A 13623-nucleotide genomic window follows, 5' to 3' on the forward strand; every position below is an offset into this window, starting at 1 on the left:
ATAAAAAAAACAATGCTTTGGTGGACACACGGCCTTAAATATCTTAGCTACTTTCATAATGCTTTCAGCTATCAATAGACTATCAAACTCAGTTCAACCTTACACATTTATTTTACATATTCATTTAGATTTCCCCTTTTAAAACAGTGTAGAAATTAAATAAAGTAAAATAAAATACAAATTTCAAACCTAACAAACCTATTTTTGTGAGATGTTTTGCTTGAAAAAGCTTTACACATTTACATTTATTTAATTCCAATTTACAGAATTCTTCCTATTTTCCCTCTTAATCAGTGCATATATAAAGTATATTATATATTATATATATATATATATATATATATATATATATATATATATATATACACACATTATAATATAATATAATATAATATATATATATATATATAAACATAACTTGTAGCTACTTTTGTAACATAATTTTATCATTTTTTCACTGTTGGTTTCACCTATATTGACATTGCTTAGTCATATGTTTTGTCGCATAAAGAGAAAAATCGTAAACAAACCATCCAATTTAAGAGATGGCCATGATTTTTTATTAAATATTACTTTTGGACTATTTGTAAGCTATCATATGGATTTTGAACACTTATATATATCAAATATAGCATACAGGTCATATGGTCTAAATTAATTGTGTCATTTTGGAGCTTTAGAGACGAGTCCTTATTCACTTGTATGAAAAAGAGCCACCAGCACATTCTTCAAATTATCTTCTTTTGTGTTCCACAGAACAAAGAAAGCCATACAGGTTTGTAACAGCATGAGGGTAAGTAGTAAATGACGACCGAATCTTTATTTTTGAGTGAACTATCCCTTTAAGATGCCCCAAGCCTGTTCTCCAGCCTGTTCTAGAAGTACCGCATTCCATCACTACTCAGTATTCGCTCTGGGTTTCAAAGTATCAGCACTGCATCAGAGAGTGAAGCTGATGCATACTAGAGACGAGAGAGCTGCACATGCACGCACACATTTCCCTCCTTTTTTTGACAGTGCAGGTTTCGCACAAACCACAACCTGCGTTACCAGCCATCAGCATAGATCTTACATGCACCAACCAATGAGAAACAGAGACAAAAGTGCATTTCCTTTGCACAAACCAATCACACGGCAGATAAACAGAACAGAGCGAGAGTGGCAACACAAACAGATACACTGGGACAGAGAGCTAGTGTGCTTCCAGAACAGATGCGTCTTTTTTAGGGGCAAAGCACCGCATTCATCCCTTTTCCACACAAACATCCACACACGCTCGCTCATGAAAAGCCTTACAACTCCCTTCAAATGCATTTAATCCAAGAAAACTTGGATTCAAATGTTTTTAAGCACCAACACAACTTTATATTTGATTAGTGCTTCATATGAAAATCATTCCTTTAAAGACATGTAGCGTTTATCCGAATCAACCCCGCCGGGAGAAATCCATTACACAACCAGGCACTAAACAGGATGCCTGTTGAAGTCAATTGAGTTTATCCTCTCAATCTAAGTGCAGTTCATCCAAATAGCTCTGGTTTGGCAAAGCTCGCACTCTCAGATTTGTTGGGACACTCTGCATGCTGGACGGCACTTGATTGGAACAAACCCTGCATTGACAGAACGAGATGTAAAGAGGCAAAAGAGAACGAAAGAGAATGAAAGACAGACAGGTGGCGACACTCTAGGGGGGAAAACACAGGCTCGAAACCCATCTGGTGAGACCCAAGCATCTGTAATCACGGACAACACCCCGAAAAACGATGAGGACCAACCAGATCAAAACATTCAGCATTTTGGATGTACCATCCGCATTCAAGCGTTCAGAGCTATAAAATATTCACTTAACTTCTTATATGAATTAATCATAAGTGTGTGAACATGCTCAAAAAACAGGGGGCTGTTGGGTAAACAAATGTTACATCAAAACAGTCCTAACATGGAGTAATTTCTTGAATAAATTGTATAGAAAAAAAACCCACATGCACAAATATCAGCACTTACCAGAAAACTGCTATAAGCTCCTTGACAGTATTTGGATATTTTTGATATGTCCACAAAATAACAAAATATAAATATAATAAACAATAATTATTTTTTAAAAATACAGAATAATGAATCAGTTGCAAAGCAAAGAAAAGTCGTCCTTTTAGATGCAAAGCGACAAGACTAGCTGGTGCAGCAGTCACGGCGAGATGCTACAATAACAGCATCCCCTTTTCAGCAAAGGATGGATAAAGGAGGGAGTGACAAGCGTACCGGAGAAACGGAGGCAGGAGGGGAGGAGGGGCATTATGGAGCATGCTCGCTGAAAATCCCTGGGTATTTAAGTGTCACATGACCTGCTCTGAGCTGTCAATCATAGCTGGTTGGAAAATGAAGGGAGGGAAGGAAGGAGCAAGAGAGAGAAGGAGAGATAGATGGGGTGGGCAATTATGTTGATGGGTACAGTGGAGAGCGGTGGGTGACACTACCACAGCTGCTTCTATTTTCCGTTTAATTAAAGAAAGAGGGAGAAATGAAACTGTAATCTCTCACAGCCCACCCCCAGGCAAGAAGCCCACCAATGGCACTCGTGTTTCCGGCTTAGAGCCGTGGATTAACCCCTTATAAACTGATATTCAAGCACACACACACACACATCCGGTTTCTGTTTTATGGGGACTTTCCATAGACATAATGATTTTTAAAAAACATCATTTAGTATGATTAATAGGCTGTTTTCCTTATGGGGACCAAATAAATTTGTCCCCACAACAAAGGGAATACGTGAAACACACACACACACACACACACACACCTGCATATGGGTTGTTAATGTTCCCTTTCTTCAATATTAGAATTATGGTATAAACATTTTATATGTAAAGAAAGGAGTATATAATTGTTTGTGATTTTTTGCCTTCACTAGTGCATTTTGAATGGTTTTCTACTTTTTAAAACAAAAAAATGTCATGTAGCATCTCTATTAATATGAACTAAAAAAACATGAATAATAATTCTCTTAAAAAAATTGAAATGGGACCACATTATGCCAACTACCCATATATACACTATATTGCCAAAAGTTGGGACTGCCTTTACATGCACATGATTTTCAAAGATATTCCATTCTTAATCCGTAGGGTTTAATATGGAGTTGGCCCACCCTTTGCACCTATAACAGCTTAAACTCATCTGCAAAGGCTTTCCACAAGGTTTAGGAGTGTGTTTATGGGAATTTTTGACCATTCTTCTAGAAGCGCATTTGTGAGGTCAGGTACTGATGTTGGACGAGAAGTGAAATCAAATTAAATCAAAATTATTTTTTCCATCGTCAGGTTAAAAGAAATGTTGCACTTGTTTGCAATTTGATTTTTATTAAAATATACATATAAAATGTTTATGCTCATTAAAAAAAATCTGTGAAATTAATACAATTTTGTATTTTAAAATTGGCCTGTTGAAAATCCTTATACGTCATTGACCCAGAAGCAGTCTGCATGCCTAGGTGCTTGATGTTATACCTTTGGCCATGGAAGTGATTGGAACACCTGAATTCAATGATTTGGAGGGGTGTCACAGTACTTTCGGCAATATAGTGTATATCGAGACATCTTCAATTTCATTAAAAGATGAAATCATTAAATTTGAATTCATTGTGTTGCTATTATGACATATCTTTAATTAAAACATGGGCAATTAAATATGTAAATATTCATACACCTATATAAGTCACAGAATAATTTTACCTTTCAGATGAATCTCTTTTACTGGGATTCTGATTTGTCTGACATTGGTTATTCAATTATTCAACTAAATTGTCAAAATTCAATTTTAAATAGAATCGTTGATTTAGTATTTTTACATTAATGACACTTTAAGAAAAAATATAAATATTAATAAGAAATATATCAACGGTAATTTAGCCAGGGAGGAGGAGCTTCTTACCCCAGGTAGGGGGCCAACTTACTCCAGTGTTACAAACAGAGGAACACGGGGAACAGGTGATAGAAGTAAACAGCGTCTATTGATAAAACCAGGTGGTGAGCGGATCAGGTGAGTGTCAGATGTGAGCTCAGATGATGGTAGATGATAGTTGGGTAATACTGTACTCTTGATTGCAGATGGAGAAGGAGAACAAGACGATGGAGTGATGAGGACACTGGAGACGAGGAGATACGTTGGGAGCAGGTAAGTATAGCAGAGGAGTCATTGAGGTAAGCAGTAGCGTGAGCTTGTTGCGAACGAGACCAGACAGTGATAGAGTGTGATCGTGGTGCTTAAATGCAGGCAGTGATTGTGGTGATGATAAGGTGCAGGTGCGTGTGATCAGTACTCTGGTGAAAATGTGCGCTGTGACTGGGAGAGGGTGGAGCCTGGCATGCTTGTGTATATTTATATATATATATTTATGCATTTTGGCAGACGCTTTTATCCAAAGCGACTTACAGTGCCCTTATTACAGGGACAATCCCCCTGGAGCAACATGGAGTAAAGTGCCTTGCTCAAGGACACACTGGTGGTGACCGCTGGGATCGAATCAGCAACCTTGTGTATCAGTTCCATGGTTTAACCCACTGGACCACCATCTCATCATGCTTGTGACATTACAAGATCTCCTGGACCTGGTAGGCTGCGCCGTCTTCAAGGATGAGAGGAAGGGGGGGTTCCGGGGTATCGCCAGACTCCGGGGAAACAGAAACAGAAGGGTGGTGAGGCTTGAGGAGAGACACATGGAAAGTGGGGTGAATCTGATACTGTGGTTGAAGTTGGAGCTTGTAGGTGACGGGGTTGATCTGCCGTAGGGAATTCTGTGCGTGCTCGGCCCATCCGAGGAACTGGTTTCAGGAGTCCTGGTGGCCGTGACAGAAGGTACAGAGGAAGCGGTCAATCTCCTGGATCTTGCGTTCCATCTGCGTGTTCGACTGTGGATGGTATCCCGATGAGAGGCTGACGGTCACACCTAGGAGGGAGAAGAAGGCCTTCCATACCCTAAAGATGAACTGAGATCCTCAGTCTGACCCGATGTCTTCTGTCTTCTGCCATAATAACGGAAGATGTGATTACACATTAGTTCGGCAGTCTCCATGGCGGTGGGTAAACCTCGTAAGGGAAGGCGGCAGGATTTGGAGAATCCGTCCACTACCACAAGGATGCAGGTACAGTTGTTTGAGACAGGGAGGTCGATGATAAAATCCACTCCTAGGTGTGACCAGGGGCGGTTAGGAACGGGCAGAGGATGAGGTTTCCCAGCAGGTAGGTGATGAGGACTCTTTGACATGGCGCATTCCTCGCATCCCTGCACGTACCTTCTGACATCGGATCTCATGCGTGGCCACCAGAAGCGCTGTCTTAGCAGCGAGAGGGTTTCTTTGTCCCCAGGGTGGCCAGTGCCCAGTGACGTGTGGGAGGAGTGAATGAGTTGAGTGCACCGTGCACGGGTGACGAACTGCAAGCCTGGTGGACAACTTTTCGTCTGACCAGATGATAGGATTGACGAACAACTGGGTAGGCAGGATGGGCTCGGTATCCTCAGGTCTATCCTCTGGGTTGTGGATGTGGGAGAGAGTATCCACTTTAATGTTCTTGGAGCCAGGCCGGTAGGATATGGTAAAGTGGAACCTGGTGAAGAATAGCGCCCATCTAGCCTGGTGTGGATTCAGACGTTTAGGCTTCACGGAGATAACCCAGGTTAGCGTCCTCCAACCAGTGCCTCCACTCTTCTAAAGCCAGCTTGATGGCGAGGAGTTCCCGGTTGCCGATGTCATAGTCGACTTCTGCCGGGTTGAGTTTGCGGGAGAAGAAGGTGCATGGATGGAGACGACTGGGATTCCCCTGCTGCTGAGACAAGACCGCTTCCACTCCCGTAGTTGAGGCGTCCACCTCCACGAAGAAAGGGAGTTCCGGATCGGGAGGAGGGGAGCGGTCTTGAGAGTCTTGAAGGCTTCGGTGGCAGATGGAGTCCAGGATAAGAGACTTGGGCTTATGACGGAGGAGGCTGGTGCGTGGACTGGAGATGGAACTGTAACCCTGGATGAAGCAACGGTAGAAATTAGATGAAGCTGAGGAACCGTTGGAGCTCTTTTACTGTGGAGGGAATGGGCGAGGACTGGATGGCTTCCACCTTCCCCTCGTCCATCCGGATGCCACTGCGGTCGATGCTATATCCCAGAAACTGCACTGAGGGCTGGTGGAATGAACATTTCTCGGCTTTCAGGAATAGTTGGAAACTCCTCAGGCGCTGAAGGACCTTTGCAACGTGGTGGCGATGTTCGGCCATGCTCCGGGAGTAGATCAGGATGTCAACGATGTAGACCAGCACAAACTTATGGAAAAACTCCGGGAGCACCTCATGGATGAAATCCTGGAATACAGAGGGGGCATTAGCTAGTCCATATGGCATCACAAGGTATTCGTAGTGGCCGGTGGGCATGACGAAGCGGTCTTCCACTCGTCCCCCTCAAGTATTCGGATGAGGTTGTAGGCGCTGCGGAGGTCCAACTTCGTGAACACAGTGGCACCACGGAGATGTTCCAGAGATGAATTGCATAGTTGCACAGTCCCATGGCCGGTGTGGGAGCAGCTTGGAAGCACGTCTGGGGCAGAAGACGTCGCTGAAGGGGGAGTAGCAGGAAGGGACGTCCATCGAAAGTTTCTCTACGGGGCTCTCGATGGACGTAGCACAGACTGGGAGATCTTGGGAACTAGGAGAACGACGAGCTGGAAGTGCAGAGAAACAGTTCAGGAAGCAACCGTCGCCCCACTTCAGGACTTCTCCCATCTTCCAAGAGATGACAGGATTGTGCTGCTCCAACCACGGGTGCCTAAGATGATGTCAGCGGTGGATTCTTCCAGAACCAGCAGATGCAGATCTTCTATATGGAGGACACCCACTTGAATGCTGATGGGACCCACGGAGGAGCATACCCGTCTTCAACTGAGTGGTTTTCCAGTTATCGAGTGGATTTGGTAGACTGTCGGGGTGGAAGACGTCCGGAGCTTGAGCTGGCGGCAGAGGGTGCCCGAGATGAAGTTGCCGGCTGACCCAGAGTCGAGGAGTGCAGTAACTGGAAGAGACACACTGGCAGCAGTAAGGTTTACAGTAGTTGTAAGTGGTTGCATCTTCCTTAGTGAAGGGATAATGGCACTCACCATGGGACGTGGAGGACGAACGGGGCATTCGGTGATGAAATGCCCAGGAGAACCACAGGATAGACACAGACTCTGGGTCAGCCGCCTCTGCCGTTTCGCCGCTGACAGTTGTGCATTCTCCAGTTGCATGGGGTCATTGGCTGGTTCTGGAGGGCTGACAAACTCTGATCGGCAGAGGGTTGGAGGAAACAACGGCTGGCCCTGGTGTTCTTCGATACACGTCTGCATACGAGTGGCGAAGCGGGTGGAGAGTTGGATGAAGCGTTCGAGCCCGATGGTGTCCTCGCATGCAGCCGCACCCGAGAATCCAGACCCTGCCAGTAGGTTGTGACCAGGGATTGCTCGTTCCAGCCACTAGCAGCAGCGAGAGTTCTAAATTGGAGGGCATACTCATTTACAGACATTGATCCTTGTTTGAAATGGTAAAGCTGCTCAACTATCGCTGAGGCCCAGGAGGGTTTCCCAAACACGTCCTTGAAATGGGAGGTGAAACTGGCGAGAGATTGGGTTATAGGATTATTTTGGGACCAGAGAGTTTCTGCCCAGCGAAGCGCTTTACCAGATAGCTGAGAGATGATGAACGTTATTTTAGCACGATCATGTGGGTACAGGTGCGGCTGCATCTCCAGGACCAGCAAACATTGCAGGAAGAACCCGTTGCAATCCTCCGCCGAACCAGAGAAGGGCGCCAGTTTGGCCATGGGACTGGCATACTCTGGAGGCGAAGAAGCGGTGGTGTTGTTCCCGGAAGTGCTCGTAAACAAGCGTAAACAAGCTCTTGGAAGGGATCCAGGGTGCTCATCCTGCAGCTGTGCGGTGTTGGTCCGGTCTTCTAACAAACAGAGGAACACGGAGAACAGGTGATGGAAGTAAACAGCGTTTATTGATAAAACCAGGCGGTGAGCGGATCAGGTGAGTGTCAGATGTGAGAGTTCAGATGATGGTAGATGATAGTTGGGTAATACTGTACTCTTGATTGCAGATGGAGAAGGAGAACAAGACGATGGAGCAATGGGGACGTTGGAGACAGGAGACGAGACGAGGAGACACACTGGAGACAAGGAGATACGTTGGGAGCAGGTAAGTATAGCAGATGAGTCCTTGGAGTAAGCAGTAGCATGAGCTTGTTGCGAACGAGACCGGACAGTGATAGAGTGTGATCGTGGTGGATGACGTGCAGGTGCGTGTGATCAGTACTCTGGTGAAGGTGTGCGCTGGGACTGGGAGAGGTGGAGCCTGGCATGCTTGTGACCCCCAGGGTATCTTTGAATAATTATACATTTTGTTCTATAACAACTTAATTAGCAAATGTTTCTATTTATTTCCTATAATAACACATCGGCTGAAGCATCATCATCATCGTGCACATGCTAAACTTATATCTAAATAGGTTACAGTTTAAAATGATATGCAGATTGTTCTTAAGGGGGCATCTTCCCCCATATTAACTTACTAATTTACTAAAGCTGATTGCTCACTAAAAACACTCCACAGTCATCGTGTTTTCAGGCCATTTCAAGTTTGATTTTGCCGGTGATATTTAAGTGGATGAGAGGTTTACTTACTTTTTAATTTGTTTTGCCATCAACGCCACCATTTTGTTCAATCAGACTTATTCGCGAACGTGCATGAAAACAAGAGGTGGGATTTATTATATCGTATGCAATCATATCCAATCATAGCACGATGGAGGCGTTGCCTCCTCTCACGTGACTTTCCCTCATTATCATCAAATCAACCGCACACTTCGGGGTTTGTTAAAAGTAAGAAACACGGATTCCCGCTGTAACTTTACCTGCCTATGTCACTGTTGGACAATGTTAAATTAGTGTGATTTATAAAACGAGTGATTTATACTGGTCATATTTGTAATAATATATGGATTAGCCTATTTTCTTTTCTTCCTTTTTTTATTATCTTGTTTTAAAATTTAAACATGACTGTGTCAGGCATGATTCATTAGGCTTTTCACCACAACAGCTTGATCATCTCGTTAATGTAGTGCATGTATATGAATAATAATTTGAAGTATTGTATGTTTTATACACAGCAAAGATAGCCTGCATTTGACCAAAATTACTGGATAGCATCTGGATAGCATCGTGAATGTTTATATGGCTGTGCATGGGACACTGTATAATTTTGGTTTTAATATGATTTTCCCAATAAACAGGCACTAATAAATTTGGTGTCCATGATTTGATTGCAATAAGCTCGTAATCACAACTTCTGAAGTGGGTGGGAATTATGAAATTTCCGATAACACGTAAAGGCAGCATCTAGCTTGTTTCTGATTGGAGGAATTGAGTGTGTTACAATTGGCCCTGGTCTCCCGTACAATGTACAGAAAAAACTGTGAATCTCTAAATATCTATTAATAATAAATATTTATTTCTATAAATAATGCCATGTATTTACATATTAGCTGCCTTCCATGCCTCGGAGGATACACCCGATATTTATGAATGTATGATTGTACATCTGATTACTTTGGTTATATAAAAATAACTTGTTTTCCATGTTGTACATGTTACATTAATTTTACTGATTCAAAAGTGACAATAAATACATTTACTACATAAGGTTACAAAATAATTAGGCAGCAAAACTGTTAACAATAATTAAATTGACAATAATAAACATTGACCAAAAAAATCTTGAGCATTAAATATTCATTAGAATGATTTCTGAAGGATCACGTGACACTGAAGCCTGAAGTAATGGCTGCTGAAAATGTTCACATATATTATAATAGAACATTTTTTTTTACCAAAACAAAATCTATCTATCTTGTTTCTCGAACACAGTAAGTTATGTCAGTTGCAGGTGATGGTTCTCAAATTTCATCTGTTGAATCTAATCTACAGCTGGATTTAATCTAATGCCTAACATTCCACAAACTCACAACTGTAGCAGACACACCTCAGAGAGTAGCCCCATAAACAAACGTCAATCCACACGCATCAACGAATACAGAAGATTACTGCAATTATATTGTATGTTGCTTCTTAGGCCAGACAGGCCTAAACACTTAAAGCAACTGCCATTCTGAAAGAGTCTATGGCAAATTTTTGTCTTATTCCAGTATTAATTCAGTGCTGGAACTCAAGTATCGTGATTGATAGCTTAGATAACATTTTATCACAACAAATGCTTCAACAAAAATACTATAAAAGTGGTCCTTTGTCACATATTGTTCTTTTTGAAAAAACTTTCATCACTCATTGTAGACCTAAAACAATTGGTATACAGCGGCCTCTAGCGATACACTGCAAACAGTGTTCTCTGTGGACAAATAGGAACAAATTCTACACAGCGCCCTCTAGTGACGAACTGTATACTGTGCTCTCTAATTACATTTCATACACAGCGTCCTCTACTGACGGTAAAGAAATAATCAAAAGAAGCATCAAAAAAATCTCATATTTTTTTGCATAGGGTACTGTCGAGCAAGTCTTCTCTAAACATTCAGTCACTAAAACAGTCAGAGAAAAACGAATAGCCCGGACAAATATATACAAACTGGTAGAAAATGTAAATATTGACTTTTAGCATCCCTATTCTAAATGTAAATGGAACAAAAAGACTCCTGTTTGAACAAAGAACCTGTTTGGTCTAAAATCTAATCATCTAAAAGAGATGAACAGAACACATCAATTTAACCTTAGATGTTGCTATCAAACATTTGGATTATTGTCAAATTCAAGTTATGTTCCTGAATAGATTAAAACGTCTTGTCAATGAGGGGGGGGAAATCATTTTAGTTTGGTTTATCATTGGAGGTATATTGGTCGGTCATTTACAATATTTTTCAACTAAAGTAAACACCATGACTGAATGAATATACCAGAGTGACCAATTGCTCATACAAGCCTGGTTCTGCAAAACGGTTCATACATTCCTGTTGCTTTCACATAATCCGCAGTTCTACTGCACTCTCCTTGCAAACTCTTTACTCTTACTTCTCATTGTCAATACACCAACATAGCTAATGAAGACTCAATTTTATGCTATACTGTTTTCCTCATTGTATCAAATATAGGCCTAACGTTATATACAAGTCACACACCAGGGGCTTGTTTCAATAAGGAGGTTCAACCAAGTTGACTTACCCTGAGATGGGATCTCAGAGTTTTGGGTTTCAGAACAGCTGGATTGAGGTAGTTCAATCAACTCTGAGTAGACTGACTGGCTGCGTCCGAAACCTGGAAAATGCTGCCTTCGGAGGACACATTTCAAGGCAGGAAGGCACCAAGGCATGTCCAAATGTTAGCTTCACTTCCTGTCTCCTGAGATACCTTCATCTGATCGATTTTTGAAGGCAGCATATATGTATCCTTTGCTGCCTTTGATATCCCACAATCCTGTGCTTTCCATTCTGTGACAGTTAAGCTGGAAAAAAAGATGGCGTCCGACAGTTGCATTTTCGTAAATGTACAAATACATTGTAAATGTACAATCTTTAATGATGTCTTATGATTCAACCTCAATTATCGCCCCTCAAGAACTACTACACCGCTTTACAACTATAGGACAGGAAGAGCTAAATAAACTTATCATTGCATCTAAACCAACAACATGTTTATTAGATCCAATACCCACTAAACTACTGAAAGAGTTGTTACCTGTAGTGGAAGAGCCTCTTCTCAATATTATTAACTCGTCTTTATCTTTAGGTCATGTTCCAAGAATATTCAAGTTGGCAGTCATAAAACCTCTCATTAAGAAGCCACAATTAGATCATAATAACCTAGCAAATTACAGACCCATTTCAAATCTTCCATTTATGTCTAAAATACTAGAAAAAGTTGTGTCCGCTCATTTGTGCTCTTTCTTGCAAGAAAATGATATCTATGAAAAATTTCATTCAGGCCGCATCATAGCACAGAAACTGCGCTCGTTAAAATCACAAATGATTTACTTCTAGCTTCTGACCAAGGCTGTATCTCAATACTAGTTCTACTCGATCTTAGTGCTGCGTTCGATACTATAGATCATAAAGTACTCTTAGATCAACTTCAAAATTACACTGGTGTTCAGGGACAGGCATTAAACTGGTTTAGATCATACGTATCAGACCGCTACCATTTTGTCTGTCTAAATGGGGAAAAAATCAAAGATAACGTCAGTAGACTATGGGGTGTCGCAAGGATCCGTGCTAGGCCCTCTGCTATTCTCAATATATCTGCTGCCACTTGGTAATATTATAAGAAAACATGGAATTAATTTCCACTGTTATGCTGTTGACACTCAATTATATATTTCATCACGACCAGATGAAAACGCTAAATTATCTAAACTGACAGCGTATGTTGAAGATATTAAATACTGGATGACGTGTAATTTTCTGCTATTAAATTCAGATAAAACGGAGGTATTATTTATTGGTCCAAAAAACTGCCCACAAAACCTCTCACAGTACAACTTTAACTTGGAAGGATGTCCTGTCACTTTATCCACTACAGTAAAAGACCTGGGTGTTATATTAGACCGCAACTTGTCTTTCGAAAATCATATTTCATGTTACAAGAACGGCATTTTTCCACCTTAGAAACATTGCTAAGCTACGTAACATGCTATCTATTTCTGATGCAGAAAAGTTAGTTCATGCATTCATGACCTCGAGACTAGATTACTGTAATGCTTTATTAGCTGGTTGTCCTGCATCCTCAATAAACAAACTACAGTTAGTTCAAAACGCAGCTGCTAGAGTTCTTACTAGGTCAAGAAAATATGATCATATAACACCAATTTTATCATCTCTACACTGGTTACCTATTAAGTTCCATATCAATTACAAAGTATTGCTACTGACCTATAAAGCCCTAAATGTATTTAACGGATCTTCTATCGCCCTACAATCCATCACGCTCTTTAAGATCACTAAACTCAAGGCTTCTGGGCATTCCTAGGATATCGAAGTCCACTAAAGGAGGGAGGGCATTTTCACATTTAGCTCCTAAACTCTGGAATAGTCTTCCTGATATTGTTCGAGGTTCAGACTCGCTGTCCCAGTTTAAAACTAGATTAAAGACGCATCTCTTTAGCCAAGCATTCACATTATAATTACCTTTTATACTACAGTTAAATCGGATCAAAAGCATAAATTTTCTGAACAGCAGCTATGCTAATTTTTTCCCATCTGCTTTTCTGTTGTTATCTCGGGACACTAGTCCCGAGGTAAATAGTTCGTCAGCTCCAGTTTGTATCCAGCCTCTCATGGAGACTTCAGATGCCCCAACACCGGTGAAGAGACGACTCAACGCCAGCGTTGTTATGGCCTAAATTAATACATGATTGATTAACTTTTTCTAACATTTTTCTATGTACATTTATGAAATGCACTTTCTGTAAAGCTGCTTTGAAACAATGTGTATTGTGAAAAGCGCTATACAAAAACATTTGAATTGAATTGGATTGAATTTGCTGGTCAGTTTGAGTGTAAACGGAATTTTTTTTTACCAATATTTTCTACTTCTGATGTCATTT

This window comes from Gobio gobio (genome assembly GCF_949357685.1).
Source record: "Gobio gobio genome assembly, chromosome: 19".
In the NCBI taxonomy this organism is placed as follows: Eukaryota; Metazoa; Chordata; class Actinopteri; order Cypriniformes; family Gobionidae; genus Gobio; species Gobio gobio.